This window comes from Microplitis demolitor, chromosome 4 (assembly GCF_026212275.2).
Source record: "Microplitis demolitor isolate Queensland-Clemson2020A chromosome 4, iyMicDemo2.1a, whole genome shotgun sequence".
In the NCBI taxonomy this organism is placed as follows: Eukaryota; Metazoa; Arthropoda; class Insecta; order Hymenoptera; family Braconidae; genus Microplitis; species Microplitis demolitor.
The window spans coordinates 12,365,987-12,385,158 of NC_068548.1; positions in this window are offsets into that span (position 1 = coordinate 12,365,987).

Consider the following 19,172-nt stretch of genomic DNA (forward strand, 5'->3'; position numbering starts at 1 on the left):
GCAATCCTAAACAGTTCATTAAACGTAAAAATCATTTACCACGTTTTATATTAATTCTTACAGTGCATATATATTGGTTTTTGTAATTTTAGATAGCAACTGTTTTTATCTTGCATCGGTAGTATCTATAATACTAAAGTGATTATTTTCAATACTCGCTAAGATAACACAGGTAACTATTGTAGTATGAAAAAATTAAAATGAATTGACAGTTTTTACCAAGATAACATTTTAATTTTGTTCAGAAGAAGGGAATTGTACTAATTGCCTTGCAGAAATTCCCCGATAATACATGTGTTGCCGCATCACGGCTGCATTTTGTGAATAATCAAAAGCAGCTGAATCCCCTCCTAATGCAACTGTTGTGACGTATACAGTATATACTCCACCTGTACTACCATCAGGTTGATGAGTAACTTGCCTAAAAATTACTCGATTCTGTTTAACTTGTTTCGGATATCGTGTTTTTATATACTTTTTCTCAACCTCAGACATTTTGGAGAAATCTCCTAAATTCATATTGTCGTAAATTATAACAGTCTGCCCATCGAAGTATAAACAACATCAATGCTGGTTGCTTTGATGTCCACCAATGATTTGTAAATCATTGTTCGACCTTGATGGGTTAAGAGGATTCAAAATTGTGATTGAGAATTGAATAGAAAAACCTTTATCTTCAAGTAACAATAGAAATGAAGATATGGTGATATCATCCAAGTAATTGCCATTAGTCAAAATATCAACCATATATTCATAATCTGATCATCCCAAAACTATTTCACGATAGGATTCAATGAATTCTTCATCATATTCATGCATAGAAGAATTTCTAAATATTTTGGATTATTCCTGCTGTTGTTTTCATGACAATCGTTTTTGCTGTTGCTGCTCTTTTTGCTGTGGCTGCGACTGCTTTTGAGCTTTTCGCTCTAATTTGGCAGCACTTTTTTGAGCTTCATTATTTTTTGCTTCAATAGTAAATTGAGCTTCACGTATTTGCATACTCCGCTCTATTCTACTGTCAACAATCTCATCGATGAAAGCTTCGTAATAAAACCTCTCCAGCTTTTCTTTCATGTGAATATTCCAAAACACATTATCTTTCTCAATTAATTCAGCTTGTTTTAGACCTTTTGGTGTGTAAACAGCAAAATGACAAAATTGTTTGTCACAAACATGAAGCTGTCCTTGAATATTATAATACATTGAGTGAGTTGTATTAACCTGTCCAGGAAATTTCATTGATAATAAATTTTTTAAGTTTCTATTGCTGTTTAATGCTTCATCAACACTTGTTTCTTCGTTTTCTGAGATACTACAAACCACAACTATGGAATCATCTCCAATAGTCCCATCTGGTTTGGCATTTAAATAGAAGCATCTTTCATCATTAGACATAAAAATACCACAATGTGAAATTTTATTTTCAATTTCCAATTCCAAGTCTTTAAGAGCTTTTGCTCTAAGACTTATCATATATTCAAGTGTACTTTCAGGAAATACAAGTGGATTAATAATTTTTGTTACAACAGGTATACAAGATGATGTTTCTCCCATTCGGCAAATTTTACAAAACAGAAAAGAAGAAATCATATCTGTTTCGAAAGGGTGAGATTGGCCATAAATTATTTCATCCCTTGTTTTCATTTCAAGATTTAGACGATCGGTTTGTCGCTTACGAAGCTTTTCATGATGATCTTCTTTTCTTTGTTGATAAAGTCCCTGGTCGACATCAACTAAATCGGGTTGAGCTGCTTTAGGACCATAATCTCCATTAGCACCTTGAAAACGTCGTGGACGTTTATTTTTATTTTTGTTGAATTCACGACATTTTTTATTGCGAAGTCTTTGTAAGGTGTATTCTTTTTCTAATTTGATAATATTTTCAAGCACATAATTTTTACTATAAGTATAAGTTTAAGCCAAAGGCGTTCCTGAAATCTGATCAATAGCAGATACGTTTACTCTATCATGATATCCACTTCTGCTAAAATAGTTATTTCTTTTACCAGTAATGTACTTAGATACAAGTGCGAAGTATTGTTCTATAGGATTGTTATGTCCGACTATTATTTATTAATTATTTTGGTTGCGTGGATTAGGCGTTCGGACTAACCAATGCAATTTTCGGCCCAAATGTCTAGTTCAAGCCTTAATTTATTTAATTTTGGGATACGTTTCGATGCGGACTTTCTTTTATTTCTCTATTTTAACTAAACCAGAGTTATACCGACGGTAGATGGATATACAAATTTTTAATACTCAATACCTACGATTGGAAATTAACTGCGTCCTTATTTCCTCTTAAAATATTTGAGACTGATTGGAAAATTATCAAAGTTGGAGAAAGAAAGGCGGTCAGTTGAAACGGTCTTACCTTTGCACTGATGAGTAAATATATGTATGTATATGTTTTGTCCTTTCCTGGAGATATTACTAGCGATGTAGATCCGTGGATAGGCTGCTAACTCTCGATGGCTGCAGTCTCCGAATAAGGGATGAGGTGGTAAATTATTATTTAGCTTATGTTACGAATAATACGTCCAATGTTATTGTCACTTATGTCTTTTCTTTATTTTTAAATTCAAATTAAAGTTGATAATAAAGATTCCTTCATTTTTCTTTATAGAAAATAGAGATGATACTCTTTATGGGAATATCTTTATTCGTTTAATCATTAGTTAATTACACTCAAAATTTTTACACAAAGTTTACACTGCTTATTATCTTTGATATAAATTGAAGTTTTATAAATAAAAGAATGTTCACAAATTTTTAGTTACCACCTAACTTATCACTCACAACCAATAACACTTTTATTATTATTTATTATTTTTTTTTTTTATATATATTTTTTTTTTTCCTCTTTCGATACAGAAATTTTTATTTTATATTGAACTAAAGGAACAGTTCCTTTATTTTCCTTCGCAGGAAATAGATACAGTGCTCTTTAAAGGGAATTGGTTTTTTTTTTCTTCGAACATTTATTTAATATTTATTTTTGGTTATACTTGTTTCCGCGATGCGTGATTATTATTATTATTATTTTTTTTTTTATATATATATATGACTGTATAAATGTATACCTTGATATATTTTTTTCCTGTTATGATTTTCTTTCGCGATGCGATTTTTAATGATTTATTTTATGAATTTAATTGAATTATAAAAGCGACTTGATCGGTTTTATTTCTTTTTTTTTTATATATGAGAGATTTGAGGATACCGCTGTACCTAGTAATTGACTCTTTGCTGAGGGGTAACTCAGCTACAAACCGCAATGCAAACCGGTGCTCGGTAGAGTGATTTCCAACTTGAAAATTTTGAACACCACAACCATGGGGGTCCGAGTTTAGGGAAGGGAAAATTTTAAGTGAGTTGCATCTTGTGAGATGTCCGGTTGACGGAACTTAATTTAAGTCACTGCTAATTGTGCGCATTAGAGCAATCTTAGCTGACAGTAAGTGGGGACCGAAGAATAAGAGAATGAGAGACCGAAAGAAAGAAATCTGGTAAAATAGGTTTTGTCACACTCGATTGAACCCATCCTTGTTTCTCTCATGAGAAAATGGAATTGTATTCCTATGGAGAGTTCAATATGAATGACTGTAAGAAAGTCTGCGAAGTCGGACATAACAGGATTATTAGTACATTTATAAACTAATTGTCCAGCATTCAAGCTAAAAGTATCCATAACTTTTTCTACACCTGCAAGCATACCGTATTCCTCAATTTTTGGTATAAAATTTGGCTTTGAATGATCACATGGCCATTCTGAAGGACACTTTTCGTGATTACCAAAAACATGATAAGGGACAAGCTTAATAATTGTTTTTAATGCTTCAGTTTTTTGTTTAAACTGTTCGCATTCGTCTGTGCTCATTGACAGTTTGCTTAAATCAATATCTTTCGTTAGGCGACCTACTTGAGTACTAATAATTTTGCGCATTTTCATTCCACTAGCTTTAATTTTTTCTCGTATAGGTCCAACCCCCGATGTCTTTGTTGGTGTATTTTTAGAAGCTTTACGAATGTTTCTACCCAGCCTGCGGAACAAGTGGTTTGTACATTTGATCTTTTTTACAGTGATACCATAGTCACGATACGGATTAGCATCAAGAATAGCTTTGAATGAACTACTATCATCATCGGAAATCACTATTTTATAAATTAATCTATTTAACTTAATACTGCGGTTAAATATTATTTTAGTACCAGCAGCTGCCATACTTCCAGAGCTTAGATATCGACTATAGTTTTTATAGCATGGGTGTTTTGGAGGTATAAGGTTACGATTTTCATATAAAGTGCATACACCAAAATATTGGTTAAGCACTTCAACATCGATTAGTTTCTGTGTAGCTTGACCAATAACACCAACTACAGCACCAAGAGAATCGTACCTTCCTCCAGGATAGCTTCTCTTTCCATAAGCTCCATCTAAAATTACTCTAATAAAAGGAGTATCATCTGAGGTGACATCACCATTTTTTTAGCGATCTCTGCTTCTTTCGATGCATTTACCTTCATTTCAGCAGCAAGAGTAGCATCAATGGTAGATGTAAATTTTTCTCGGTATTTACTGTAAGTTTTGTGCGAAATATATGGTATATCAAATACTGCTAATGTACTTTGAAAAGCTGTAAATGTACTGCCAGTTCCTATGACTGCTAATACAGCAGTTTCATTGATACGAAAATCATTTTTAGGTTTTGGTGGGTTCGTATACACTTTACCAATGAGATTACATTCACGGCATTTGAAGTAGCACAAAACATTCAATCCTATATCTTGATAGTCAAACAAGTCTACGTTTTCCAGGCGTCTAGTACAATCAATGGCATGATTTTCGAGCTTACCGAATTTTTGCAACTCTTTTAAAAAGTAAGCTATATCAACTATTCGACGTCCAGAAATCGTAGAGGAAATATTTGTTTGACTATTAATAGGCACTGATTGATCTGAATTTCGAGCATTATTTTTTAAATCATTATCTGATGTTGAAAAACTTCCTTCTTGAGAAAGATTATTAAACTGTTCATTTCTATCTTGAGATAATGATTCAAAACTATTATGTTCAGAATTAAATGACATATCTAAACGAGCACGCATTTGACCATTACTAAAATGGTCAAACAAACTTTCATTGATATTGTCTAAATCCTGGTTATCTTCAGCTTGAAAAGGATCAAAGTATATGACATCATCACTGAAATCATGAAAATCATCACATGATAGATTTTCGATATCGTAAGTGTCTTGTGAAATATGACTAGACATTATTTCGTTTTTCGAACATACTGAAAAGCCTCTATGTTTGATAACATCTGAACTTCCAGTTTCAGATGTTGCAGGCTTACTTAAATTACAATTGCCTGGTTCCTCTAATATCTCGGAGGATATTCGACTGATACTACATTTCAAATCATTAGACTCAACAGATAGAAGGCTGTTACTTTTACTATTTCTTTCAATGACTTTAGTAGATCTTGTAAAATTATTATTAAACAGATGTTGATTTGTACTATGATTCAAATTACCAAGATCAGATATATCGAGCTTACTAGATTCTTGATTACTCCGTACCTCTGAATGCTCAGAGTAAACTTGGCAATTATCATGACCAAAGCAATTCAAATCAACCGGTGTGTTAATTATAATATTATTAAATATATTTTTATTATTACTTACGTTTCCTCCATGATTAGTACTTGCTGTCACTATCATTTCTTCTCAATGGGTCTCTTCTGTTACTTCAATGAGCGTTTCTTCTATCTCCATTTCTTCTGTTTTTTCTCGATTTTCTCCAACTTCATCCTTTGTTTCTTCTTCTTTTTTTTACATCTTCATCTATTTCTTCTTCTGCTTCATCTTCTTGTACTTCTTCTTCTACTTCAAATTTTTGGGCCGTCAAATCAGATGCATCACTATCACGTTTCTTTTTTCGTCTGTAAAAAATGGGAATTTCATGTGGACAAAGTGAAAATTGAAAAAAGTTAAACAAGTTTCTAAAAATATACAGCATACTTAGAAGTTACTAAACATTAATAATAGTACGTGATTCTGAAAAAAACTATTGTTTTACCTGATACACTAATAATTAATTACGTATAATACACCTTGTAATCTATTCTTAAACATCTGAGCTTTTATTTCAAGGATACGAAATTTTGAAAGAAAGTTAGAAATCAGAAACGCGCTTTAGTGAAAAAGCGGTGGTGGGACACGCCTCTTGCTGTTGTAGTTGCTCACCAGTATCTTTACATTACTCTTTCAGCTGAATCGGGCTTCTGATTGGTTAGTTTGTTGAAGCAAACACTTTTATAAAGAAATTAAAAATTTAACTTATTTTATAAAAAATTACATTGTTTGATGAGCGTCAATTGAAGTTAGCTTGAGGTTAATATATGTGGAGTGGACAGTAGTTAATGAATCTCATATTGGTGAAGACAAAAAATTGGAAAATTTGATGCTAAGGCTAAAGAGCAGATGGCAGACAGGAACTCTGATGGTGAAAGCCTTGCTGTCACAAGCAATAAAACACACTAGATGTTTAAGGCCTCGGTGTACCAAGCGAGACGAACTGAAATGCTAACGTACGATGCGAGTGGGTAAGTGATAAGGCATGTGTTAATCGCTAAGACATTTGGAGTTAACTTGATCAACCAAATAACAATTATAGTCTACTTCCCTTAGTACGAAACTTTGTGGCGAAAAATAGTCAAAGTCAAATACAAAAATTGAATAAAACAAAGAAAAATCTGGCGAATCTTCTAGTACAAAAAACTAGCAAAAAAAAGCTTTAATTTTTTTTTTTTGTTAACAAAAACGTTTTGCAAATAAATCCTCAGTCGACCTTAACGGATTACAGGAAACAGATTTTTCTCATGCAGTTACTTAAATTTACAAAATAAAATAATTCAATTTTTTCTGAAACGTTTGGTCACAAACTTTTTACGAAAATGTAAATTATTAATTATAAAAATAATTATTTAATTTAATCAACACCAAAAAATACTAGCCTCATAGCTGCTATTTGTACTGATGTGGTCTGCGCATATGGGTAGTGGGGAGAAGTTGCGCGCGTCGCCATGAGTTATTTAAAATTCCAAGCGCGTGAATTATTTTATTTCAGGCAATTATTTATTTTAATATTATAAATTCAATTAATTAATGAAAAATTTTTATTACAATTGACAAAATTTAAAATCTATAAAATAATATAAAATATCCGATAAAAATATTAAAAACTACGTTTTATCGATTTTTTTGTTGATAATATGATTTAAACTAAAAACCAAGTTCAATGACATTATATGATCAAAAGAAACCATAAAAAAGATGAGTTGGTATGATATCAGGCGCATTTTAGTACGTTATATTATGATTTATCCGGAAAAAATAACATAAAATGTTATTTTTTTAACTTTTCAACGCCGATATCTTTTGAACTAGTCAATCGATTTTGATAGTTGACGTGGCAATTGGCGGGTTTTATTGAATTCTAGAGCTGACTAAAATTTGAAATCGATTGCATGAGTCGTTTCACAAATATTTAGAAAAAACCGTTTTTTACCATTTCTTTCTCCCGCGATAACTCTCGAACGAATTATCTGATTTTGATGTTTGAGGTGGCAATCAACGCGTTTTATTGAGTACTGAAGCTGATTAGATTTTGAAGTCGATCGTATGAGTTGTTTCTGAGAAATCAATAAAAAACTAAAAAAAAAATTTTTTTTTTTTTCGTAATTCGCAAATATTTTCGAGTCTATTCGATCAAATGATCTGAAATTTAAAGGAAAGTTGAAAGCCAACAAGTTCTTTCGATTGCCACCTCAACCATCCGAATCGATTTATTAGTTCAAAAGTTACAAAGAGTTTACACACACACACACACACACACACACACACACACACACACACACACACACACACACACACACACACACACACACACACACACACACATACACTCGGACATCATTCTGAAAATAGTCAAAATAGCTTCCTAGGACCTCAAAACGTCGACATCTGATGAAAACTCGATTTTCGAAAATCGGGGTGAAAACAATAACTTCCCGAAATTTTTGAAAATCGTCGATTTTCTTAGCGGGAAGTTAAAAAAATGTAATCAAGACGATACGACAGAAATTCGTCTCGAAGAAAATGCTTTCGATTGGTCGTATCAACATTTGGTCGATTTTTTCGATCCAAAGCAGAGTTTGAAAAAGTCCATGTGTTCATAACATTAGTTAACAAAAAAAAAATTTCTCAGGACGAATCGACAGAAATTCGTCTCGAAGAGAATGCTGTCGATTGTTCGTTTCGGCATTTAATCGATTGTTATTATTTTTTCCTTGTTTTTCACCATAAAAAACTGAAATATTCCAGCTTATCGGGCGTCGAATGCGATTTGGCGGAGCGAGAGTGTGCGCACCAGGCAACCGACCGTGCAGGAGGGAGCGTTCCGAGTGCTCGCATAGATTTTCTGTTATATGTCGAAAAAGATTTGAGATAGGAATAAATATTATGTCCTATGATAATCATTTGCCAACAAAATGTTTATATGGACCATCTTCTCCAACTGAGAGACTATGCGCAATAATTCCCGCGCGGAGAGCAAAGATAGTGCGAATGAGTGATTGCAAGAAGGACCTTACGTTATTTGAGCCAGCTTTCGAGTTATTTGTCAGAATTAATTACTACATAAATTAAGTAACAAAAAAAAAAAAAAAATATATTATGATTGCAATGTAAATGCTATGAACTAACATATGTATCGATATTAAAGTCTTCGCGAGCCCATTATTGATTCGCCTGCTGTAGCGATTTAGATAATGAGAATGACGATGAAAATAAAATGTCGATTTAACACAAACATAATTGACACTTTCGAACTAATTTCTTGAAAAAAAAAAAAAAAAAAAATTCACTTAATAAATAAATAATGGCAATAATTGACGTTTCACTAACGTTCATCGACGACTGCTACAACGAAATCTATTAGCCTCGACAAAAGACGCAGTGAAAGAAATCTCAGTAGTTGCCATAACTAAAAAGAGACAACTATTTTAATTTAGTTAGTGTAACGAATTCAAATAGTTATTGTAACTATTTATTATTCAGATGACTTTAAAAAAATAGTTGAAGTAACTAAAATTATTTTGTTATTTATTTTTAGTTATCGCTATAATTAAAGTTTAGTAGTCACAACAAATACTAACTAGTTGAATCAAATATTATTTGGTACTCAATTTAACTAAAAAAAATCGTAGCAGTAATTATATACTTTTAACTATTTCGAAATAGTTGATTCAACGATTTTTTTTAAGTTGTATCCGTATATCACTATATTTTTGCTGTTGATGTAACAAGTTTCAGATAGTAGTGGTAAAACATTTTACATAGTTCTATCCAAGTATTTTTATTTAGTTGGTGTTACTAATTTAAATAGTTATGATAATTATTTATTGTTCAGATGCCTTAAAAAAAATAGTTGAAGTAGCTAAAATTAGTTTGTTATTTATTTTTAGTTATCGCTATAATAAAAGTTTAGTGGTTACAACACATACTAGTTAAATCAAATATTATTTGGTACTTAATCAAACTAAAATTGGGACTTAGAAAAAATTTCGGGGTTAAAATAATATATTATTTCGATATGATCTACATATAAATCGTTAAATTTGCGTTCGACAAGTATTATTATTATTTTTTTTTTTTTTTTTGAGCACCGAAATCTTTTCAGTCCCGAAACTTAAAATTTTTCTAAGTCTGAAAAGTCTAAATTGTTCTAAGTTTCTGAGCCCAAAATTTATAAGACAAAAAAATTTGGCCAAAATTTGTGTATGTCAGTCGATTTGGAGTTTCGTGACATGAACTTCTGTTTTATAATCAAAATATATTTTTTTTAGCGTGATATATGAATTTTTTTAAGTTCTGAAGGTTAATTTGTGAGCAAAAACAATGGTTGCCGTAACTAAATTAATTTTGTTGCTGTAACGAAGTGAGTACTTGTACGCTTAGCTTATAAGTTAAGTAACGTCTATGGCTACTCATCGGCCGTGTGGCGTACATCGTCGGTCTTGCGTGCGTAGGGCGCTAGGTTCGAATCCTTCTTAGGGCGACTGCGAAATAATTATTTAAGAAGCATAGGAAGGTTGTTCAAAATATAAGTTTAAGCGCGTGTGTCAGATAAATTTGACAAAAATATACATAAGCCATCTCCCATCACAAAAGAAAAAAAAAAAAAAATCATATAAAATGAAATAAACTTAAAAGCCTCGAAAAAAAAAAAAATAAATAAATAAATAACCTAACAAACCATTAAAATTAACATTGTAAACAAAAAATAATTTTTTTTTTCCTTAAAATCCACTAAATTTCCATGGAGACAACAACTAAGTTTTTTTTGTTAGATGAAATATAATTTCATCACACTGGTAAATAAAAATTAGTTGTTCTCATAACTACACATATATGGTTAGCCGTACTATCCTACTTTAATTACTGTAGCTAAATATTATTTGTGTAAGTGATTATGAAATAATGTTAATATTCACTATTATTTTATAGTTTTAGCAACTTTAAAAATTTCGTTATGTTTAGTAAAAAATCTCAGTTGATTTAACGATTAGGGTTTAGTTCTTTGAATGACTGCTTTAAATTAAATATAACTATTTTTAGTCAATTACATTAACAGTTAAAACGTTGAATTAACTACAAAATAGTAACTGCAACTAAATTTAATTGTTATATTAACTAAAATTGATTTGTTATCGTAACTAAGAAAATATATTTGTATCCGTATATCACTATTTTTTTGTAGTTGCAGTTACTGATTTTTTCTCTCAGTGCGAAAAGATCGTTTTTACGCGACTGCAAAAACAATCACATGTCAACAAATAACCTTCATCATCCATTATAAAAGTTTTTTAAATTTACATGCAAATACAAACAAATACCTATATGTATATATATATATATATATATATATATATATATATATATGTATATATATATATATATATATATATTGCTTATTAACTTCCCGCTAAGAAAATTGACGATTTTCAAAAATTTCGGGAAGTTATTGTTTTCACCCCGATTTTCGAACATCGAGTTTTCATCAGATGTCGACGTTTTGAGGTCCTAGGAAGCTATTCTGACTATTTTCAGAATGATGTCCGAGTGTGTGTATGTATGTCCGAGTGTGTGTATGTATGTCCGTGTGTGTGTGTGTGTATGTATGTCCGTGTGTGTGTGTGTGTGTGTGTGTGTGTGTGTGTGTGCGCGTATGTAAACTCTTTGTAACTTTTGAACTAATGAATCGATTTGAATGGTTGAGGTGGCAATCGAAAAAGCTTGTTGGCCATCAACTTTTTTGAAAATTTCGGATTATTTGATCGAATAGACTCGAAAATATTTGCGAATTACGAAAAAAAAAAAATTTTTTTTTTAGTTTTTTATTGATTTCTCAAAAACGACTTATAACATCGACTTCAAAATCTAATCAGCTTCAGTACTCAATAAAACGCGTCGATTGCCACCTCAAACATCAAAATCAGATAATTCTTTCGAGAGTTATCGCGAGAGAAAGAAATGATGAAAAACGGTTTTTTCTAAATATTTTCGAAACGACTGACGCGATCGATTTCAAATTTTACTCAGCTCTAGAATCCAATAAAACGCGCCGATTGCCACGTCAACTATCAAAATCGATTGATTAGTTCAAAAGATATCGGCGTTGAAATGTTAAAAAAATAACATTTTATGTTATTTTTTCCGGATAAATCATAATATAACGTAACAAAATGTGCCTGATATCATACCAACTCATCTTTTTTATGGTTTCTTTTGATCATATAATGTCATCGAACTTGGTTTTTAGTTTAAATCATATTATCAACAAAAAAATCGATAAAACGTAGTTTTTAATATTTTTATCGGATATTTTATAGTTTATTGTTTCTTACATGAGTCAAAATTTATTTAAATCTTGATTTTGATCCCCGACATTGATTTCTGCCTCAATACACTTATTTTACTGAACATAATCAGGAACTAAATTTTAAAAACCGCTTTATTGATGATTTTCGATTCTTAAATTTTCAAACTTCGGCATAACAGGTAACTTGTTAGAGCTTGAAAAGATCATAAAAAAACAATTGCATGTGATAGCATTTTCGAGCTCAAAGAGCTCGAAAATATATCTACACTAATGTTTTCGAGCTCTTTGAGGTCGAAAACAGCGGGAAGTTTTGGGGCTGGCCCGCAGGGTCAACCGACAGACCGATTTTTTAATTAAGTAAAGGCTTAATTTTTGTCTTGTTTAATTATTATCATTTATTATTATTATCCCCTAATAGCCACTTATCCCTACCTACTTACGCTTGCTGTCATCTAGCGGAACGATCGCTAATATACAGGTTAATATTTTTGTTGACAAATGTCATCAATAGTCATAACTTCGGTGGATTTAATTTTCAAACACGTTGATTGCCTTGATTAACTAATGAAATACATATGTAAAGTGCGAAAATTATTTATTAAATAAGTCTCTTGAACATGATGCTGTTTATTTTCTGGAAAAATTCTGTAAATAATTGAATTTCAAATTTTTTGACGTGCAGCCATAACCTTGCATTTGGTGCTTTAAATTTTTTAAATTTTCTGAATTTTTTCTTTTTTAATTTCGAGAAATAAAAAGTGTCACATCCTAGAAACTGATATTTTGAACATTTCCACAAAGTTTCATAATTTTCCATTCATTTAAATCGTCAAACAACGTGTTTGAAAAATTCAATTCTCAACCGGCAATTGACGAATATTCCACACTTTCTTCATTTCTAAAATAAATAAATTTGATAACTTTTAGAACTCTCTGGATATCTTTTAATTTTTGCAAGTAGTGTATTTCGATTTCGATATGTATTGAAATTACATTTTTACCCTAAACTATTATAAAAATTTATTATGTTTTATTGATAAAACTTGTTTGATGATTCGTCGAAAAAAAAAAAAAAAGACATATTTTTATTGAGGAAAAAATTAATCTTTTTTCAACAAACTGAATGTATCTGTATACTTATAATTTATTGTAGTTCATCGTTGTGTACCTGTATTAACAGCAGTTGTATCAAAACACATGGCTTTTATACGATTGGTAACGTTCCAATCATCAACGGTAGCTGCAATGGCCCTTTCTTAATTTATACCTGTTGCAACTTGAAGTTTTGGTACATTTAATATGTGATTTGTGTCAAATCCAGATAAAATTATTGGTAGGCGTTCAACTTTTTTTTTTAATACTACTAGAAATGTCAGGAAGTCATTTGCCATCCCAGTGAATTACAAGACATGGGGCAGTTCGTAAATGCTCTTTTAGATTTTGAGCAATCTGATTGCGTACTTTTATACGACTTTGGCGAATTAAACTGTAACTTAAATTATTATCATTTATATTAATTCCAACAGCAGATGAAAAAGCAGAAAAAATACGCATAGTATTTCTATTTGTAGTTTTAGTTCTATCAAGTACACCCGAGAAAAAATGTTTATATATAATCATACATAATTATAGATAACTATATATGATCATATATAATTATATATAATCTTGTATATATATATATATCCATATAGAATTATTTATAATTATATATGATGATATATGATTATATATAATACAATATTTAAACGGAGAAAGTCATATGTAGCGTCATATATAATTATATATGATTATATATAATACTATTCCGAGAAAATTTTCTTATATATAATCATATATAATTATATATAACCTTATACATATACCCATATTAAATTGTACCCGAGAAAAAATGTTTATATATAATCATACATAATTATATATAACTATACATGATCATATATAATTATATATAATCTTGTATATATATCCATATATAATTATATATGATTATATATGATCATACATAATACAACATTTAAACGGAGAAAGTCATATGTAGCTCCATATATATTATATATGATTATATATAATACTATTCCGAGAAATTTTTTTCATATAGAATCATATATAATTATATATAATCTTATATATATATATATCCATATATAATTGTATACAATCATTAGGGTGTTTAAAAAAAAAATAATTTTTTTTTTTCATGGTATTCAAAAATTAGAAGTACCCAGTTTTTCAATCGGTTGAATTTCATATAATTTTGTGAAATTATTCAATGTTTCCCAAAATTTTATGTAAGTTTTTTTAAATTTCACATCACAACAGAAAATCAAAAAATTTGAAGAAACTTAATAAAATTTTATATAATTATCATCGAGGCCGACAAAAATAAAATTTCATATAAGTTCATGGAGTTTTTTTACATTGTGTAAAAATTCATCACGAAAACTTATGAACTCGGTCTTTACCGGCATTTCACTCTAAATACATCAATTAAGCACATGACTTGAACTCTCGTGATGTGGGCCAGTGATCAACGTTCAGGGCTACCAGCCAAAAGGAGCCGTGTTCGAACCCAGCAGATGTTCCAGGATTTTTTCATCATTTACTGCTATCAATTCTTGTTTCTGAATTTGTAATGCGTTCGCGCGGTAATAACCAAATCAAAAATTGGTATTTAATTTTTTTTTTTTTTTCAAAAATATTTTTTAATTATATATAAATTGATTATATATAATCATATATGAAAAATGGCCAAATATAATTATATATAGTTATATATAATTATATACAGTTATATATAATTATATATGATTATATTTGACCATTTTTCATATATGATTATATATAATCGAGTTATATATAGTTATATATAATTTTATATGATTATATACAAAAAATTTTTCTCGGGCAGATACAACCACTGGAGTCATGATTTTACATTTTATAGGTTTTGGTTCTGAAGATAGCTCATAATTTAAATCTGAAGCCATGTCTTCGTAAGAGTCATTTGAAGAACTAGACATAGAACGTTGCAAAAGAGATTGCGACGAAAGTAAATCTAAAAAGTAGAAATTTTCAAAAACTAATTAAATAAAGGTATTCCCTGTGACATTAGGAAAAATATTACAAGTACGTTATAGCATTTATAACTCTTTATGACTTTTTCAATTGTTTCATGCACTTTAATTTTCTATCAAGTATGAAAAAAATACTACAACCCAAAAATTCAAGATTACTTTTTTTTTTTTTTAATCTTACCTAACTCGTCAACTTCATCAATATTTAACTGATTATTTATATTTTCTGTAGTAATTGAAGTTGATGTTAAATTTGAATTACATTGATTAACATTAAAAATGTTGATAACACCAGTTCTTAACTTTCCGCTAAGAAAATTGCAAATTTTCAAAAATTCAAGAAGTTATTGGTTTCAGTCCGATTTTCGAAAATTGAATTTCTAAGAGATCTTGACGTTTTGAGGTTCTAGGAAGCTATCCTGACTAATTTCACGATAATGTCCGAGTGTATGTATGTATGTATGTACGTACGTAGGTAAATATCTATAACTTTTGAACGGATGAACCGATTTTGATCATCAAGATGTTATTCAACGCGGCTTGCGAATATCTTGAAGCTGAAAAAAATTAAACTTTATCAGTACGGCTTGTTCAGAGATATTCCAAAAATAAACTTTTTTCAAAAATGTTTTTTTGAATAACTTTTTATGTTTTCAATGGATTGATTCCAAAATCAACTGGGCTCTGAAGCTTCATAAGCCGCGTCGAATGCCACCTCAAACATCAAAATCGGTTAATTCTTTCAAGAGAAACCGTTGTCGAAAGAATAAAAAAAAAAAATTTTTAGTATTTTGAAAATTTCTCAAAAACGACTCGATAAATCAATTCCAAAATCTGATCAGTTGTAGAACTCAATAAATTCAGGACTCAAAAATTTAAACGAATCACTACGCGATATGTCAAATAAGTTGTTCAACAATCTTTTGAAATTTTCTTCCTACGATTTTTGTGCCAAAGATTTTTTATATTTTTTGTGTTTCATTGTCTTTTGCCAAATTTGATATAAATTTTTAATTTTTGGAATAATATTTCTCTCAAAATTGGTTGGAATCATGAATTTATTCCAGATTTTAATAACTATTTTTGCTACCTCAGTAGCACTTTTGTGAATAGAGAGCTTTTTTGTGCAATGTTTATAAAAAAAAAAAAAACTCAAAACTTCATGAATTGTAGGTAAACTATTATTATTTATTGTTTGAGATTCGAATCCAACTAGATACATGTATTTTTTATGATTATTTTAAGAAGCCATTATTAAATTATAAGTTAGAAAGTAAAAAAGAATGTATGTATGATCAATGAATATGTAATTCAGAAGAGAATTAGCGGTAATTAGTGAATTACTGAAGAAAAAAAAAGTAATCCATGTAAGATGCGAGTCAAAGGTGTACAAACTTGCGAAGTGTATTCTAATGAGGATTCCACATATGTAATGTGATAGCGCTAATTGTAGATTCTGCATCACTTAAATTTGAATATTGAAGTGATTCGTCATTTCAATAAATAATAAAAGAATAATAGACTAATCAAATTTTATATTTAAAGATTAAGAACATGAAAATATGAATCTATTATGTGTTTATAAATTAAAAACGTATTCAAATGATTATAATACAGAAGCTTTAATGAATTATCAATAGAATAAAGTTACTAATTATAATAACTATTATGAAGATTATTATTATAATAAATTTCATAGTTATTAAATTAAGCTAAAAAAATGACTTTATTCATGTTTTAAATGGTTTCCATTGACAAAAAAGTAATATAAGTTGATATTAAAAATTCCACTGTACTCTTAACGCAGCTAGTGAAACTTTTTCTTCAAAGAATTTTTAAACTTAATCTTGTTTTTATTAATATTTTTAATTGAAATTTATATATAATAGCTCATAACTGTTGAGCTATTGATAACAGAACTAAGTCCTATGCAACAAATTTGTAAAGCTCAATGAGCTCTACACAATTGTCATTTGACTTTTTTCATCGAGTCAATAGTTAGCCCTCGAATACAATTAGAGATAAATTTTTATATAAATACACATTCAAGACTAATTACGTAATAACAATATTCGTCAGACAACTTTTTCGTGACAGACTTTTTTGTAGAGAATTTTATGCTCTGTAAGAATAAATTATGTTCTAAGTAGAAAAAAAAATCCTTCACAGGTTGCGGTGAAGAAAAGTGTAAAAAAATGATTTTTGTATGTTATTTCAATGGGAAAACTGGCAAGTGAATTAGCGACCTTTAAAAATGGTAGTTAAGGGCCTAAATTTGTGTTAATACCGTACGATGGACGGTGTGGCTCAATAAGTTATAGATGAAATTGAACGGAATATAGTATAGCGCCGGATAGCTCAACTGGTAGAGCACTCGGCGCGATACCGATATGGTCTGGGTTCGATTCCCAGTTCGGGCTGTCTACATTTTTCTCAATTTATCTATAAATTGTCTTATTGAGAAGGTTTGCATGTTTTGGGTTTCCACTATATTAAATTTGTATATATATATATATATATATATATATATATATATATATATATAAATTTTTTAACGAATGGTATTTTTGAACTCTTCTCAACTAATTATGATAGTTCATGACGAAATTCCTTTAAAAATCCACCATGAGGACAAATACAATAGTTAGATTTTTTAAAAAATCTACCTAAAAAGCCAAATTAAATCTATATTACTTTTCCAAACGACATATGCATTGGTTTAGTTGGAAAAATTTTTCCACGGTCCATTGACTCTTCGGAAAAAAAAAAAAAATTTAGAAATTTTTTGTCTCGTGGTATTTCTCATGTTTGCGCAATAACTGTAGTTCTTAAAAAATTTTGATGAAAATGCACCAAAACTAGAGATTTCAAGCTATAAAATGCTTATTTTTAAATCTCAATACGATTATTTTTCACAAAGTTATAGCTTTCCAAAAATCACTAAAAAATTTATAAAATTTTTCTGTTCCTTCAATTTTTTGCGTTAGTGTATTTCCCGGCAACCACTAAAGTTTCAGGGCTTAAGAGCAAGTAAAATTGAAATTTTGTTTTTTAACCTCTGTAATATAGATATTTAATGAGAATGCAGTAAATAAATAAATAAAAAAGGAATTAAAAAGAAAAAACTAGAAATATTAAATTATTTATTATTATTTAACCGCTAAAGATAGAATCATCTACATTTGTTTCATTGATTTTAACTTTATATTAAATAATGTAAAAAATACTTTTAAAAAGTGTCTAAGTTACACAAAAGTGAATGTCAAATTTAACACTCTTTAAGTGTTAAAAATAACATACGAGTCCATAGAAGTTGAAGGTTAAATCTTTGAGATTTTCAATACTCATATGTATTACTTTCAACCTACATGAGTGTAACTTTTTCTGCACAAACAACGTATGTTAAAACATTATATATAAATAAGTTTGCATTTTTCGCTAATTTGCAACGTTTCGAAAATCACCTAAGATTTATAATTTTTTCGATATCTTTTAATTTTCGTATTTAGTGCAGTTCACTCTTTCAGCAGCAATTGCAACTAATGGATTTCGAAAATTTTTTCTGTTTTTACAGCTATATTAAGTGATAATAAAATAGTTCATGGAATTCAGTAACAAATGATATCTGATTTATAACATTCATTGGAATTTAAGGGATATACGCTTGGCATTACAAATATTTGATTAATTAAAACAAATGTCTATCTAGTAAATATATTTTCTGAAATTCTTTGATATGTTTTTTCAGTATAAGTATAGGGGCATTTGTCTTTTGTGTGTTTTTCTCTTGTCTTTTTTGCACTACTTTTTTTTGCTAATGTTGTCTTTCGAATTGTGACTATTCAATAAACTAAATGCGCCTACTTTGAGGAACCATTCAATTGTAGGGTCATATACAGTAAGCATAACATACTTTTTTTTGACTTCTATTTTCATCTTACATCGAACATGTCTCACGGCTTACTCTGTCACTCATTTGGTTTCGTCTCCACCTAAAAAGGCCGATTTGTATACACAGTAACGAAAGACTGGATTGGTTAATAATACCAACCAATAAAGTGGTGTGTTACAAATTAGGATCACGTTGCACGTGCTTATATTGAGGTCTTGTATACGTTGCTCTGTCAGAACAGCTTTTAATAGTA